Source organism: Cibotium barometz, chromosome 19 (genome assembly GCF_041138505.1).
Source record: "Cibotium barometz isolate CiBa-2024 chromosome 19, ASM4113850v1, whole genome shotgun sequence".
Classification (NCBI taxonomy): Eukaryota; Viridiplantae; Streptophyta; class Polypodiopsida; order Cyatheales; family Cibotiaceae; genus Cibotium; species Cibotium barometz.
Window position 1 is genome coordinate 45,170,572 of NC_141064.1, and position 18,079 is coordinate 45,188,650.

At 47.6% G+C, this 18,079-nt stretch overlaps 1 protein-coding gene across 4 annotated transcripts in view; it reads right to left on the minus strand.

Annotated features, from left to right (window-relative positions):
* Positions 1-18,079, minus strand: part of LOC147628654 (pre-mRNA-splicing factor ATP-dependent RNA helicase DEAH1-like) — a 46,266-nt gene that overhangs the window by 16,329 nt on the left and 11,858 nt on the right. For 2 of the 4 annotated variants that reach the window (XM_086813860.1, XM_086813858.1), the window contains one exon: positions 16,254-16,382. The exons of the other annotated variants lie outside the window; for them this stretch is intronic. The gene's annotated coding sequence lies outside the window, so the exon portion shown is untranslated. The remainder of the gene's footprint in view (positions 1-16,253; positions 16,383-18,079) is intronic. 4 annotated transcript variants of the gene reach the window in all.

Here is an 18,079-nt window from a genome sequence, read left to right on the forward strand (position 1 = left end):
GTCGGATCGCCGGCAGGGAGGGACTAATCTATCACGGATTGATCGCTTTTATGTGGGCGACTGGTTAGGGGAGCGAGGGGGCTCCGTCGGCATTCTCGCCGGCACCTCACTTTCAGATCATGCGCCAGTTATATTGACATTGGAGGAGGGGACACGGGAGCCCAGCTTGCAGTTGAGGATCCCAGAGAGGGTACTTGCAGATCCCAGTCTCGCTGAGGACATTGAGAGGATCTGGCATGATAGTCAGTGCTCTGACCAGGATGCAGCGGGCCAGTGTGCCCAGGGACTCATTGATCTTAGCTCTTTTCTTCACGCTGCAGCTTTGACACGACTGGGAGAGATTCGCGTGCGGGAGCAACGGCTGAGACGCAGCCTTGCTTCGCTACAGCGCCTCCAGGAGCAGCAGCCTACATGTGAGTGGGTGGCGTCCCAGCTGAGCCAGGCACGCCAGGAGGTTAGAGAGGTAGAGGAGCAGAGACATGAGTTTTACTATCGTCGTCAGGCCTCTCAGTGGACGCAGCTTGGTGATAGAGTGACTGGGGAGTTTTTTGAGATCACTGGACCCCGTCATGCGCGAGCAGGAGTCCGCCAGCTTGGTAGACCGGATGGATCGGTAGCTACTGAGCTCGGGGAGATCAGAGCCATTGCCACTGCATTTTATAGTGACCTGCTTTCAGCGGAGCCTGCCACTGAGGATCGAGATGTTTGCAGACAGACTGTGTGGGCCCATGTGCAGAGGAGGGTCACAGACCATATGCGTACAGTTCTAGGTGCGCCTCTGTCAGAGATTGAGCTTGCCGAGGCCTTGAGGGTCCTGCCGCGACATAGTTGCCCAGGGGAGGACGGACTGACGCCGGCCTTTTTTATGCGCTATTGGGACCTTTTGGGGCCAGGCCTCCGCAGGGGCTTTCAGCATGTTTTGGATACTGGGGTGATGCCGCAAAGCTTTTCAGAGGGCTTGATCTATCTTATCCCCAAGGGGGAAGGAGTATCAGATGACATTCGGCATTGGAGGCCTATTACGATCCTCAATACTGTCTACAAGGTCTTAGCAAAGGCCTTGAGTTTGAGGATCCAACCCTTCCTGGGGGAGTTGATTCATGCTACTCAGACAGGATTTGTCAAGGAGCGCAGTATCCTTGACAACATCTTTACTTTCTGGGAGGCGACGGCCCGAGCTAGATTTCTTGGAGAGGACTTGGTCGTGATGCTTCTCGATTTTGAGAAGGCATACGATAGAGTTGATTGGGGATTCTTAGAGGGCACTATGCTTCGCCTGGGTTTTGAGCCAGGATGGATCAGAGGGGTGGCAGCTCTGTATTCCACAGCTCGCAGCCAGGTGCTGATTGCAGGAGGACAGGGGCCGAGTTTTGAGCTGACCAGATCAGTCCGTCAGGGTGTCCTCTCGCCCCTTTCCTTTTTCTCTTCTTTGCGGAGGCTATGAGTATGTATTTGACGGCAGAGGAGGTTGGTTTGAGAGGACTTCAGCTCCCAGTCCGAGGGGAGGATTTGCTTGATGCTGAGTTTGCAGACGACACGGGCTTATTTTTGCATGGCCAAGAGGCCAATCTTAATCGGGCTGAGCAGTCGCTCCAGGTTTTTAGTGCAGCTTCGGGAGCATTGATCAATTGGCGCAAGACAGTGGCCTTTTGGATCAGTAGTGCTCCCACTCCGGCATGGAGCCCGGACCTCGGTTTTGGATGGATTCCTCCAGGCACAGCAGTGCGGTATTTGGGATGCCAGATTGGCCTCGATTTGTCACCTGAGCAGCAGATTGCCCCGCTTCTTCTGAGCATTCGGAAGAAGCTATTGTTTTGGAGTACAGCTCGACTATCCTTGGCTGGGAGGGTGGTGGTGGCAAATCAGGTGCTGTTAGCGACCATGTGGTACATTACGTCTTGCTGGATTTTCTCGAGCTCTTGCATCAGCCAGGTACAGAGGCTGATCAGGAACTTTCTGTGGTCTGGGCGGGACGGTCAGCCAGCTCGGGCAAAGGTTGCATGGGCAGTTATTACACTTCCGCTGGCTCAGGGCGGTTTGGGCATTATAGATCCAGTCGATCAGAGCAGAGCCTTATTGGGGAAGCTTATTGTTCGAGGGTTGCTTCCAGGCGCTGAGCCTTGGAAAGAGCTCCTCTTGCAGCGACTGCAGGCTCAGGCGCCCCCTGCAGGGGGTACTTGGGCACCAGAGATTCGCTGGATCTTCATATAGATGAGGAGGACAGGCCTCAGTAGAGGATGGGAGGACAGATTTGCTCTGAGTATCCTGAGAGCTTGGGAGCTGCTGAGACCGGGGCTCTCTCAGCGGCCTCCTTCTTGTGTTGAGGAGCGGGCCAGGCAGCCGCTCATCTGGAGCCCAGCGGTTCGTACGGAGCAGGGTCATATGCTGGGTTCTCGGCCTCGTCTAGCCTGGGGACCTTTAGCGGCAGGCCCAGCTCGTAGTTTTGGAGACTGGCAGGCTTTCTGCAGTCTACCAGAGGAGATCCAGGTGGAGAGACTGAGTCACTTCAGAGGGGGGTTGATTATGAGGGATGATATACAGGCGGCACTCACAGAGGAGTGGTTCACACCTCTCGAGCCAGTGGCCCCACGGTGGATGGGAGCCTTTACACAGTTGGAGATCCTGATTGCTGTCAGAGCTAGCACTGAGGATGGCAGATGCCTCTACTATGAGATTCAGGATGAGGGCAGACTCCAGAGAGTGGAGGAGGAGTCGCCTTTGGTTGCAGAGTGCACCTTTCAGAGGATTCGGGTAGTGGCTGCCGCTTCTCGGGCGCGTATGGGCATATGCAGCGCGCCCCTTGGCCCGGCTACAGTGGGACCCCAGGGAGTACGAGTGGCATGATCCTTATGCATCCCTTGAGGCCACAGAGATCACCTTTTTCCAGTATACTGTTCGGCTCGGGACGGCATATTTTGACGGCAAGGAGGACGGTTTCTCCAGCGGCAGCGGGGCATTGGCGGTTGCAGGGACTCTCACAGGAGTTCCTGGAGGATTTCTGGGCTCGGCTATGGGCTAGTCGGCAGGCCCGCAGGATCTCGGCTTTTCAGTGGCTGGTCGCCCACAGGGGTTCAGCAGTTGGCACTTGGCTTGTTTACAGCGGTCTTCCGGCGGCCTGCGTCCGATGCGGCCACCCTATGGAGACACAGAGACATTGCCTTTGGGACTGCCCTCAAGCACAGCAGATTTGGCTGCGGATGCTGCGTATTCTGGCCCCCCTCTCTCCAGAGGGTGTGTTTACATGGGGTGCCGCTGCTTGGTCGACTTCGTCAGGGCCTGCTATGGGCTATGAGATGGAGCAGGGCAGTCAGGCCATCAGATTTATTAGGGGCCAGCCGCGCCTGGTTCCGGCACCGGATTTCTCGTCCGCCAGCTGGACACAGGAGAGGGATTTACGATGGGAGCTCCTCAGCAGCCTCACCATCTGGTTCACCTGGAGGGCTCGGTGCTTTACGGCCTTTGAGGGGAGATTGGAGCCACCAGCAGAGACTGTACGGGGGATTTGGCAGGAGTTTGATCCACACCCTGCGAGGACAGTACGACCGCATCCGGGGAGACTCGGATGAGGCGATCTTACGGCGCCAGGCCTTTCACACCACTTGGCGCTGTGGCCCGTTCTACACCTTACACACGGGATCCCCCCGTTGGCACTATAGGCCACCTGTTTGGCTCTTTCCCCCCCCAATTGTATGATTTAGCCGCTCAGTTCTTGATACTGATGCTTGTATTTTGCAGCACCTAGGGAGAGTCTCCCGGGCTGCCATTATGTATTCGTTGCTCTTCTCTCTCTTAGGAGCAGGAGAGATCTTTTGTAGCCCTATGGGCGTTTTTATATAACTAATGAAAGGATCTTTTCTCGGAAAAAAAAAAAAAAACATTTCAAGAGATCCAACACAGCTGAATTTGCAGCCTCACTTTGCCCATCCGTTTGAGGGTAATAAGCTGATGAGAAGTCCAATTTGGTACCCATATTATCAAATAAGGCCCGCCAAAAGAGACTTGTAGTCCTGGGATCTCTATCCCCCACAATGGACTTCGGCATTCCATGATGTTTGAACACTTGTGCAAGATATATTTTAACCATATGCTCAGCTTTGATGGTCTTTTTGACCGGCAAGAAATGAGCTTGCTTGCTAAACTTGTCCACAATTGTCCAAATTGCATCATTACCCTGTTGGGTACGTGGCAAGTCCATAATGAAATCCATTGTAATACTTTCCCATGGCTGCGTGGGAATAGGCAATGGCTGAAGCAAACCTGGTGCCTTTTGCCTATCGAATTTGACCTTTTGACAGGTGATACATGCACGTACATGTGCCTCTATGTCCTTCCGCATACCTGGCCAAAAGAAATACCGCTCAATCATGTGCGTAGTAGGCATTATGCCTCTATGACCAGCATATGGAGGAGCATGGCACTCATCCAAAACCTTTTGCCTCATGTCAGACACCACACATAGGCAATTATCTTTCATGAGATAACCCTCTTTGATCACATATGAGGCATGTGCATGACCAGCCATCAAATCAGCCCAAATAGTGGCAAAATCAGCATCCGTATGATACAAATCACGCATGGTAGACAAGTCCCCATGAGAGGCAACCGAGATAGCTGCTACATACGGCTTTCGTGACAATGCATCGGCCACTACATTCTTCTTTCCCGGGGTGTGCAAGATCTGAAAATGAAACATAGAGAGGAAATTGGCCATCCTCATATGCTTCTCTGACAATTTAGTTTGAGTAAGAAAATATCTCAAACTCTGGTGATCTGTCTTCACAGTGAAATCAGCCCCAAGAAGGTAATGTTTCCATATAGTAAGTGCATGAATTACAGCCAAGAGCTCTTTCTCATAAATGCCAAGAGATAGCTCTGCATCATGCAATCTACGACTCTCATAAGCCACGGCATGTCCCTCTTGATTAAGGACAGCCCCTATGCAATTTCCAGATGCATCACATTCCACACAAAAAGGCTTTTGCAAATCCGGAACGATCAACACTAGACCATGAGTAGTTGCATCTTTCAATGTGAGGAATGCATCTCTCTCTACATTAGTCCATTTGAACACGGCCTTCTTCTTTGTCAAATCATGCAAAGGAGAAGCAATCCATGCAAAGTGCCGAATGAACCTGCGGTAGTAAGAGCATAATCCAAGAAAACTACGGATCTCATGCACTAAACTCAATTCGGGCCAATTCCGAATCGCATCAATCTTTGCAGGATCCATCCGCACTCCATTTTTGGACACAATATGCCCAAGATAATGTATCTCTGACAAGAAGAACTCACTCTTCTTTGCATTTATGAAGAGTTTATGCTTATGGAGCTCTTCAAAAACAATAGCCAAATGAGCTTTATGCTCTTCTTCGGTCTTCGAGAAGACTAGTATGTCATCAAAGAAGACACCTGTAAATTTCCTGTACCCACGGAATATGCGATCCATCATTCTATTGAATGTAGCCGGGGCATTTGTAAGACCAAAAGGCATAACAAGATACTCATAAAGCCCAAATGCTGTCCTGAAAGCAGTTTTGTGTACATCCTGAGGCACTACACGCACTTGATGATATCCACTCTTGAGATCAATTCGGCTAAAGCATGCCGATCCATCCAACTTGTCAAGGATGTCGTCTATGCGTGGAATCGGAAACCGATTCTTGATGGTAAGCTTATTCAAAGCTCTATAATCCACACACATACGAAAGGATCCATCCTTCTTTTGAACCAAGAGGACGGGTGAACAATATGGAGAAGAGCTTAGCTGAACCAAACCCTTCTCAAGAAGCTCATTCACTTGCTTCATGATCTCCTCTTTTTGGGATGCACTTACACGATAGGCTGGCCTATTAGGTGGTGAGCTACCCGGCACAAGATCAATGCGATGATCTTCCGGTCGTACAGGTGGTAACTCATTTGGTAACTCATCAGCAAAACAATCATTGTGCTCTTGCAAAAATTTCAGCCTATCATTACTAAGAGTGTTTACATGTACATTATTTTTCTCAACATGATCTCGTACAAAAATCAAGTACGCAAAAACACTCTTTTTCATTACTTTCTTAATTTGTACATGAGATACAAGGGGAATGGTATCACCCTCTTCACCAGCATCAATTACATGTTCTCGGCCTTTATGCATGAAGGTGATCCTGTTAGTCTTGTAAGCCTTGCACGGATCAATACGTGTATGCCAAGGCTTTCCAAGCAATACATCACAGCCATTCAAAGGCGCCACAAGAAAATCCTCATGATCCACATAGCCTTGAATGTGTATGCGCAACTTGCCAAAAATAGGCATGACCTGCACTTCTCTACCAACAAAGGCAGCCCCTGCTTCAATTTGAGGACCCATGTCCTCCACTTCAATACCCAAAGCGGCTGCCATCTGAGTGGATATGAAATTCTCCGATGCACAATCATCAAACATGAACAAAGCAGGTTGATCTTTGAGCTGTCCCCAAGCTTTACATACAACCCTATCTTTGCTATCATGTGAAGTGTTGCCCTGCACATCCGGAACCATATGCACATTAGGCTTCGGTACATTAGCATTTTCAGCTTTGTTCTTCTTATTTGGGCATGCTCTTGCCATGTGCTCAGTGCTGCCACAAGTAAAGCATTTGCCTTCACGCATATATTGCTCCTTCTTCTCAGCACTAAGACCAAAGTTTGCCGGCTTATAAGGGTGCATGTTAGCAAACTTATTTTCAGCTTTTGGACCTGATTTGGCTTGGTTTTGGTCCCTTTTAGGTGGCTGTCCATCATTTTGCAGGTTTTGGACAGCCCTCTCTTTGCCTTGAAATGAGGGTTTAGCCTTATTGGATTGACTCAATTTGAGTTCCAATTGCTCGGTGGCGGTGGCGGCTGCGATTAATTGGTGTAAGGTATGACCAGGATACATTTGTAATCCCGCTTTGTACACGGGTTGCAATCCTGATTGAAACCTTCTCTTCCTTTCCACCTCGGTGACATGCATAAATGGAGACACCTCCAAAAGCACTTTCCAAAACTTTTGTACATATGCATTTACCGATTCCCCCTCATTTTGCTTTACCCAATCCCACTTCATTGTTATCTCATTCAATGCATTGGGAGGCAAGAATTGAGCATAGAACCTCTCCTTGAACTCTTTCCATGATCTAACAGGATTCGGTGAGAGCTTCTCCGTGAGCCACCAATGGGCAGCAGTGCCTTTCATGAACATGCTTACATGCCGGATCATGGATTTCTGAGTGAAATCCTCATCACTGAAAGCAATATCAAACTGGGCAATAAAAGCAAGTGCCTTTGATGCATCATATTCTCCATGATATGTGTCAAACTTCACAGATTTGTCTCCGGCTTTGAAGTCACGAGACTTTGATGCATGTGTGTGCATCTCAACATGTTTTCCCCCATGTTTGTCCATTGGGACAGTCCCTGTAATTGGCATCATTTTTGGACCAAAAGGTGATGCATAAGGCATAGATACATGTGCCCTGTAAGCATGAGGCATGGCTGGCCCCTCAACATGCATTGATACATTTTCAGCCATAGCTTCTCCCTCACGAGCACACTCGAAGGCATGAGTGGCATGAGAGATACGCGGAATACCTGCACCAACAGAAAATTGCAGCCCATGTTGCATGTGTTGTGCATGTACATTTTCAGCCGGCAATGGCATTTGACATACATTTTGACCACTGCCATAAACATTGTATCCTTCACGGGCTACATGAGATATTCCTGCATGGCGTGAAGTCACTGATTGTTCCTCTCCCATAGCATGGAGATTCATCCTCTTAGACATAACTTCTTGTTCGGGCACTTGTGGGGATTCCAAGACATGTGGGATGGTTGCCTTTTCTGCATAGGCATCCTCGGTACGAGCCAAGTATGCACGTGCTGCATCCCTTGGTTGCATGTGCAACTCTTGAGCAATCATTGCCATTGCATGATCCATATAAGATTCAGCTTTCTTGGTCTTCAAACTGTCATGTATCAATGGATCCTCGCGGCGATAGAGATTCAATTCTTCTTGTTGTGCTTGGAGAAGAGCCTGCATACGAGTAAGTTCAGCCCTCAAGACTATCGACTCTTCTTCTTGCATCTTCTCTTTGCCACGAGACGGCTGTCCCACATATTCATGTTCCCTATTGTGCACCACATGAGTTTGCTCATCCTGTAAAGCATTGGAGGCATGCATTTCATTGTCCCTGCCTCTTGTATTAGCATCTCCAACATTCATTGTATGGCTGTCCATAATGTTCTAAGTGTAGAGATAGCTAGTGTTCACGGTGATCGTCTCTCACGATAGAAGTGAAAGAGAACCGTATGCTCTGATACCAACGTAACTTGGTTGAACACAATGCTAATCAATACACTTAAATACACTAAGATTTGAAGGACACTTGCTCAAATACAAGAAGTAAATTGCTGAATTGACAAGAGGCACACAATGAGCCGGAACGGCCGACCCCTCCCGTGAGTAAATTGTATTACTATTGGAGAAATTCGATACATAGCTTCACGGGCATCCATTGCCAAATCCTCCATGCCAATGCATATGAAATTCAGCATTTAGAAAACAATGGTATGTCGATGTAGATAGCCAAGGAGCTGCCTTGATGCCCGGCCCGACTTCAGTGCCCATATTCTCTACCATTGGCTCTATGTTCTACCAAGCAAGGTAGCAACATCTTCAAGAGCACATAGGACAAGAGAAATACTACACAGGGCGGCTAAACAAGGAGTCCTGCCCTTCTACTGAGTAAGTAATGACAACACATTGTCCAATTAGCTTACCAGTCTTCATAGAAGTTGTTGCAAGCGGAAGCCTTCGCGTTGGAAGCTTTAGAAGTGTTGATATCTTTGATTTGCCGCAATCCTTCGCGACAAAAGTCTTCAAGAGGATGAAGGGAACCTTGGGAAAGCTTCCCCTATGGTTCAACTTGAGAAAGGAAGGCTGAAATTAGGGTTTTTCAGCAAAAAGACCAGAAATTACAGCAAAAATGAGAGCTGTTTTGCTGAATTTCAGTCATTGGGAGTGAGTAGGAGAGTGATTAGCACTTGGAAACACTCTTGGAAGCTTTGAAAACACCCTAGCAAGTTGGGTATGGCTATGGAGAGCTTGGAAAATGGAGAGAAATGGTGGAAAAACAGAGTTTTCAGCCTCCAAAAATCCTCATGAAGAGAAAACACGAATTTCTCTTAATAAGTAAGTGAATTGGGGTCCAATCAGGTGAAGGGACATGGGGAGATGCCCATTTATGAGTAAAAAGGGAGGATCAGGTCCTGGACATTGAGTCTTGTCCGTATCGGGACTTCAGTGAGTGTGAACTTGGAAGCGGTCATAATTTATAAGTGACTTTTGGGCGCCCAAACTTTAATGAAGTGGGAACGCACTCACTTATAAATATTGGCTAAGTCCTAAGGGCTATTTGAGCCTAGATTGGGTAATACTTACCACCTGTTCACATGCCACACAACCATGTCAGCAGACAGTTTCACACGCACGGTTCACGGGCGGGCGTCCCCTAGCCCAGAACTACACATAGGTCATGCAGGCATGAAAACAGCATGCAATTTCATTTGCAGGCAAGCACATAAAGATGCTATGCAATGCAGCATTGGCATGAGCAATTTCCGTTCATGAAACCATATAAGACCAGGCGTTTCCAGGCAAGTATACGCAATACCAGACCCAGTGGAAAGCCAATCCTCCAGGCGTTTCCGGGCATGTACACAAAGGCACAAGTCCCAGCGGAAAGCCAAGTCCTCCAGGCGTTTCCGGGCATGTACACAAAGGCACAAGTCCCAGCGGAAAGCCAAGTCCTCCAGATATTCCGGGCATGATAACATCAAGTCCCAGCGGAATATCATATCCAACTGTACAGCATGACACGTGTCAATCACCTGCATAGGCATATTCCATAAGCCATGGACACCAATCCAATATGTACATAGTGTGAAAGCAAGAGTGAACCATTTGGGTGGCCAAATGGTGACAGCGACCACTTGAGTGGTCCAGTCTCTACGGTCCTATGCCTTCACTGGACTCCGCAGAGAGCACCCCACTGGTGTTCCAGGACCACGCACAAACAGGCGCTCCCGTACTAACGCCTGGCTCTCCCGATCTCGGCACCTTTGGACCGCGGTTCTCCAAAAGCTTGGACTACCCGGCACCGAACGGGTGTTAGCCGTAGAGAGAATCCCTTATCAGATTTACCACAAATTTCTTTACTTAAATTTGAAATTCACTTACTTGTAGATTGCTGATAGAAGACCAATACCCAAGGTGTCTGTGTGCAGCTACTTGAGAGAGACACCAAGGTGCAGCAGCATGTCGAGAGGAATAGCTGCCTGGGAAAAAGTATAACCTCCTGAAGAAAGGAGATGCCGCCTATGTAAAGGAGGCACAACCGCCTATAAAGGAGAACAACCACCCGCTGTGCAGGACACAGATGCCTGCTGTGGAGGAAGAGGAGGCGTAGCCGCCTATGGATAGGTTGAGCAGCCCACTGGAGATGGAGAAGTAGCCGCCTGTTTGCAGAGCACAGCCGTCGGCCGCCTACCTATAGGAGCACAGCTGCTGGAGATGAACACACAGCCGCCTGCTGTGGTAGGCAGTGCAGCCTGTATGGCTGCCTGACTGGGGACGCACACACAGCCACCTTGTTGAGAGGAGATGGAGGTGCCTACAGTAGACAGGCGCAGCCTGCTGGACAGAGATGAAGCAGCCGCCTTGTTGAGAGGTGTAACACCTGGCTGCAGCCTGCGCAGCCGCCTGTTGTGTAGTGGGTAGCCCACTGGATAACCAGCGTAGCCGCCAGCAGAGGGTACAGCCGTCTGCAGGACAGAAGCAGCCTAAGGAGTTGCAAAAGCGCAACCTGATGAAAGGAGGCGCAGCAGTTCTGAAGTGGAGGAGGCGCCAGTATGCAGAACACAGCCGCCTATGGGGTGGCTCAGCCGCCAGTCTGAAGGGGAAAAGTGGCGCAGCCTGAAGAGGCGTGGAGGAACAGAGTCGCCGGCTGTTGAGGTGGTGGAGATGGAAGCGCACGATTGTGTGTGTCCCCAGCAGAAGGGTGATCGCTTATTTTGTAGGTGTTGGAGGGGAGTAAACAATTAGAGCTGGCTGGCTCCCCACGTTTGCATGTGGGCAGCCAGCTTCATGGTGGTGTGGGTAGGTGACCATGCACCCACCCCCACACACACACGAGTTGAGTGTGGCTCCCCACCTTGGCCCCTAAGTGGGTGCCCAAAGTGGGCGCCCACTTTTAAGTGAATGTGAACATACAAGCTCATAAAATGAAAGGTTAGAAAATAAACTATTAAATCAACATGTGCAATACACTTACCACCTGTTCACACGCAACAAAACTCGTCAAAAGACAGAGCAAACTTCACGACTCACTGGCAGGCGTCCCCGCTCAAAAGTGACACGTCAAACAGGCAAACACAAAAATACAAGTCATGCGAAAACAGCTTCAAACATGCAAAACAGAGTGCATGTGCAAATAGTATCATGGACATATCTCCCGTTTTTCATGGAACAAGTACAAAATATCTGTCGCGCACAAAAATGGCACGACGTAAAATATACATCCTGGTCTTCCTATGGAGTGACAGTCCCATAGGTAAAGCACAGTTCCAGGCACGAGCCTCCCTATGGAGTGAGTCCCATAGGCAAGACACGGCACAAACACTGGCTCTTCCATGGCGTGACAATCCCATGGATAGAACACAGTCCAGGTCATACACGGGTGGCACCAGTCTGGCTCCCGACCATACGACACCATCCTGCTAACACACGGGTGGCACCAGTCTGGCTCCAGTCCATGTCAAGCAAAAATACTAGCCTCTTCACATGAGACACCGGCCTGGCCTCAAGTGAACGAGACACAAAAACTGGAGATGGACCAAATGGTCGACCAATTGGTGACATCCCCTCGGGCTTCTAAAGAGTTGTCCTCAACTGAAAAGCCTCAAGATATGCTTGCAATAACTGTGGATAGTCAACAAAATAATCCTCATTTACCCACTTTGCATCAATAGGCACATGAATCGTGTTGTTGTAGGCAAACTCAACAAGTGGAAGATACTTCTCCCATGCAATCTTTTGATCTGCCACATAACACTTCAACAAATCCAACACGGCTGAATTTGCAGCTTCACTTTGGCCATCCGTTTGGGGATGATAAGCTGATGAAAACTCAAGTTTAGTACCCATATTATCAAATAAAGCCCTCCAAAAGAGGCTTGTAGTCCTAAGATCTCTATCCCCAACAATGGATTTAGGCATACCATGATGCTTGAAAATATTAGCAAGAAAAAGCTTTACCATATGATCAACTTTAATGGTTTTCTTGACGGGCAAGAAATGAGCTTGCTTGCTTGCTAAACCTGTCCACAATGGTCCAAATAGCATCATTCCCATGCTGGGATCTAGGCAAGTCCATAATAAAATCCATAGTAATACTTTCCCAAGGTTGCGAGGGAATAGGCAATGGCTGAAGCAAACCTGGAGGTTTTTGCCAATCAAATTTCACCTTCTGGCAAGTAATACATGCACGTACATAACCCTCAATGTCTTTACGCATGCTTGGCCAAAAGAAATCTCTCTCAATCATGCGTGTAGTGGGCATGATACCTCTATGACCAGCATAAGGTGGAGCGTGACATTCTTCCATAACCTTTGGACGCAAATCCTTCACCACACATAGGCAATTATCCTTCATAAGATAACCCTCGTTGATAACATAAGAGGCATGTGAATGACCAGCCATCAAATCAGTCCATATATGGCAAAAATCAGCATCCAAATGATACAAGTCACGCATAGCAGATAAGTCCTGATGAGAGGCCACTAAGACTGCAGCTACATAAGGCCTCCTGGATAATGCATCTGCCACCACCTTTTTCTTTCCTGGAGTATGTACAATTTGAAAATGAAACATGGAAAGAAAATTTGCCATTCTCATCTGCTTCTCTGAAAGCTTTGTTTGAGATAGAAAGTAACTCAAGCTTTGATGATCTGTCTTGACTACAAATTCAGCCCCAAGAAGATAATGTTTCCATATCTTTAAGGCATGAATTACAGCCAAGAGCTCTTTCTCATAGATATCCATATGAAGTTCAGCATCATGCAAACGACGGCTCTCGTATACAACTGCATGCCCTTCTTGATTTAGGACAGCTCCTATACAATCACCACAAGCATCACATTCAACTACGAATGACTTGTACAAATCAGGAACAATCAATACTGGACCACATATAATAGCATGCTTGAGCTGCAAGAAGGCATCCTGTTCTTTTGAAGTCCATTTGAAAGTGGTTTTCTTCTTTGTGAGATCATGTAGAGGGGTGGCTATCATAGCAAAATGCCTTATGAAACGCCTATAATACGAACATAATCCCAGAAAACTACGTAGTTGATGTACGTTTTGCAATTCTGGCCAGTTCCGAATGGTCTCTATCTTTGCAAAATACATTGTTACTCCATCCTTGGATACAATGTGTCCCAAATAATGAATCTCTGAAAGGAAAAACTCACTTTTCTTGGCAATTCCGAATGGTCTCTATCTTTGCAGAATCCATTGTTACTCCATCCTTGGATACAATGTGTCCCAAATAATGAACATAATCCCAGAAAACTACGTAGTTGATGTACGTTTTGCAATTCTGGCCAATTCCGAATGGTCTCTATCTTTGCAGAATCCATTGTTACTCCATCCTTGGATACAATGTGTCCCAAATAATGAATCTCTGAAAGGAAAAACTCACTTTTCTTGGCATTAATGAAAAGTTTATGCTTCCGCAACTCTTCGAACACTGTGACCAAATGTGTTCTGTGTTCCTGCTCATTCTTGGAGAAAACCAAGATATCATCAAAGAATACTCCTGTGAATTTGCGATGGGGTCAGAATATCCTATCCATCATATGATTAAACATGGCAGGAGCATTGGTGAGACCAAAAGGCATTACCAAAAATTCATACAATCCAAAGGCTGTCCTGAATGCAGTTTTATGGACATCTTGTGGCACCACTCGTATTTGGTGATAACCACTCTTCAAATCAAGTCGGCTGAAACAAGACGAACCATCAAGCTTATCCAAAATGTCATCAATACGCGGAATTGGGAATCTGTTCTTGATGGTAAGCTTATTTAAAGCTCTATAGTCCACACACATGCGGAATGATCCGTCCTTCTTTTGAACAAGAAGCACAGGAGAGCAATAAGGTGAGGAACTGGGTTGAACCAAACCTTTCTCTAAAAGCTCATTTACTTGCTTCATGATCTCTTCTTGTTGTGCGGCACTCACACAGTATGCGGGTTTGTTAGGTGGAGAACTATCTGGCACAAGATCTATGCGATGATCTTCGGACCTTTGGGGAGATAATTCACCTGGCAATGCATCAGCAAAACAGTCGTTGAATGCATGAAGAAAATTCAACCTATCATTAGTCATAGCATCCACATTTTGATGACTCCGATGGACACCCACACGCGTAATAGCACAACTTAATATCACAATTTGAAATTGAAATGAAATGGAATGAAATAGATGGACACCAGCACTGGGGCCGGAACGGGCCGACCCTCCCCCCCCCCTCAATATATGATATATTATTGGGAGTATTTAACAAATACAATGCTCCATGGGTTCCAAGAACCACATGATGTCCATGTACAAATGAATACAGTACCAAACAAAAGGCTCGAAGTAGAGCGACCACTTGAGTGGTCAAGTCTCTACGGTCCTGTGCCTTCACTGGACTCCGCAGAGAGCGCCCCACTGGTGTTCCAGGACCACGCACAAACAGGCGCTCCCGTACTAACGCCTGGCTCTCCCGATCTCGGCACCTTTGGACCGCGGTTCTCCAAAAGCTTGGACTACCCGGCACCGAATGGGTGTTAGCCGTAGAGAGAATCCCTTATCAGATTTACCACAAAGTTCTTTACTTAAATCTGAAATTCACTTACTTGTAGATTGCTGATAGAAGACCAATACCCAAGGTGTTTGTGTGCAGCTACTTGAGAGAGACACCAAGGTGCAGCAGCATGTCGAGAGGAATAGCTGCCTGGGGAAAAGTATAACCTCCTGAAGAAAGGAGATGCCGCCTATGTAAAGGAGGCACAACCGCCTATAAAGGAGAACAACCACCCGCTGTGCAGGACACAGCTGCCTGCTGTGGAGGAAGAGGAGGCGTAGCCGCCTATGGATAGGTTGAGCAGCCCGCTGGAGATGGAGAAGTAGCCGCCTGTTTGCAGAGCACAGTCGCCGCCGGCCGCCTAGCTGTAGGAGCACAGCTGCTGGAGATGAACACACAGCCGCCTGCTGTGGTAGGCAGCGCAGCCTGTATGGCTGCCTGACTGGGGACGCACACACAGCCGCCTTGTTGAGAGGAGATGGAGGTGCCTGCAGTAGACAGGCGCTGGTTGTATTTAGCCCTTTGTGGCTGTTTTTTATTAACTGATAGAAAGATCTTTTTCCCAGGGAAAAAAAAAAAGGAAGAACATGGTGTTTCAGTTTCAAGACACCGCGGCGAGGACCCTACATTGGGAAAATGATCTTGTCTCTTCCTTTTCGCCTCACGTGAAGCAAGACGCGCATCAAAATGTGTACAACTCTGCAAGGTCTTTTAGAAGTCACAGCCAAACACATGGAAAGCAGCCACTGGCATGCTTCACTCATTACCAGTTCTAGAGTTGAAATGTGTAATTGGATTGCCAAAGTGCCAGAGGCTCCAAAATCATTGTATCCTCCCGTCATTGATCAGTTGCTTAAGCAGATCCACCTTATTCCTTGCAATTCAGATGCAGGTGCCTAGGAGGTGGCCAGGCTTTTCATCCGAGAGGTGTTCTGCTTACATGGCCTTCCAAAGAGGATCATCTCGGATAGGGATCCAAAGTTCACTGGAGCGTGATACCACTTTCCATCTCCAACCTGATGGCATTCACAAAATTATGACCACTATGCTGAGAGCATTCACAAAATTATGACCACTATGCTGAGGTGTTACTGTCAAGGGCATCAAACCCTTGCTAGTGGTGGAGAATGCCATCCAGTGCACACGTTGACAAAGCAGACTCCCTTTGAGGTGGCATAGTCCACTGACCCGAGCTCTCGAGACTTCCACAAGGAATTATGGTGCAGATCAAGTGGTTAAGAAACTAGACCAAATGTTGCAGAAAGTCCAAGAAGAAACACGGAAGGCACAAACAAAGCAAGCCCGAGAGACCGACAAGCATCGTTCGGATAGTACCTTCAAAGCCAGAGATTGGGTTTGTTTGAAGATCATGAAGTAGAGACACATGCAGTTCGGGAAGGTTGATGCATCCCATGTTCCATTCGAGAGCAACCTTGTGGAGTATCATAACTGGAGTTGAGTGCTCTGCCAGAAAAGGATGAACCCAAGTTAGTGGATGCTAGAGGATTACAGGTCTAGTTTTTGAAAACCCTTGCCAAGAAATTGCCATCAGCTCTCAAATGCATCACTCTAAAGCTCACAGCAGCTCAAATCATGCTCCCCTGTGAGTACTAGCATCTTCAAGTTTCTCAAGCACAGAAGACACACCACTAGTCATGGACACTTGATGTCATGCATTACCCAGTATACCAGTCATGTGCAAGCTGAATGTTAACACATCCTGTATTTCTGGGAGCTATGGTGACTACAGTTACGATAACTAGGGAGCTAGTCAGGTGGGTAGATGTACCCAGTTTACCAGTCATGTGCAAGCTGAATGTTACAAATCCTATATTCTTGGAAGCTAGGGTGACTACATAGTTATGGGCTAGTCAAGTGGGTAGATGCCAAAATAGACCAAGGTAATTAAGCTAAAAATTTGGCATTCCACCCTCAAAACATTTATGCCTTAGTTCTGCCCACTGACATGTACCACTTATAAGCAGAAGCCAGGTTGAGCAGCCTGGAACCCAAATCACAGTATGGACAAGGATGGGAATCAAGTTCTTGGCAAATGAGACAACTCTTAAAGGTCTTGCAAAATACGCATACACCCATCATCCATATGAAGACAACTCTTAAAGGTCTTGCAAAATACGCATACACCCATCCAAATGAGACAACTCTTAAAGGTCTTGTACACCCATCATCCATATGAAGACAACTCTTAAAGGTCTTGCAAAATACGCATACACCCATCCAAATGAGACAACTCTTAAAGGTCTTGCAAAATACGCTTACACCCATCATCCATATGAAGTTGTGGCTGTACCAATGAGAGCAGACAAGATCAACCAGGCAGTGAAACCGGCCTCTGATAGAAAACCAGAGTGCGGTAGACTAGCAGTCACCCGTCCACTTGTAGTCTAGATGTGAAAAGAACACAGATAGGAGCTAGAGTGCCCAAATCTGACACAACGACACCTGTTGGCCCCAAAGCTTGGCGCCCCTTGCGGTATTTCTTTATTCAATTATAATAAAATGAATGGCTGAGTACAACACAAAGATCAGCCTAGAGTTTACACCTGTAAGTCCAATCTGACGGCCCACAAATCCTTCTCAGCACAGAGGATCTATGCACACAGATCTGTGTTCCACAATAACACACTGTGCCTCCCTCTGATCAGCCAAGATCACTAAGCAGGCCAGCCATGGGCATACATCTGGCATAACTCAAGTGCATGATACATCATCTCAGCTCAAACATACATGTGTTGTCCAAACTCTGTCTCAACCCTTGTCAATCTGCCATACCCCTCCTCTCACAAGGGGCCAGATAACTCATATCTGCAACAGACATCAAGCAGTAGAAAGAGAGATAGATGAATGGAAACAAGGCTTACCAAGTTCAGCTCGTGAAACAGTACTGGAGGAAGCAACAGCACCAATTTGTACTTGCAGGCACTTGTATCCACAACCCTGCTTCACACAGGTGCTTGTACTTGCCTATATCCTCCTCCTGATGTTCACTCTTATGCTGTCCTTGAAAATACAGATCTGAAAATCAGCACTGTACCCGTCTGTACCACCTCAGGATACGTGCCAGGAGTTGTACTTGCACAAACAGCCTGCTGTCCTGATTCTGGTCGCCTGAATCTGAGTAACCAGGCCTGTCCAGCAAT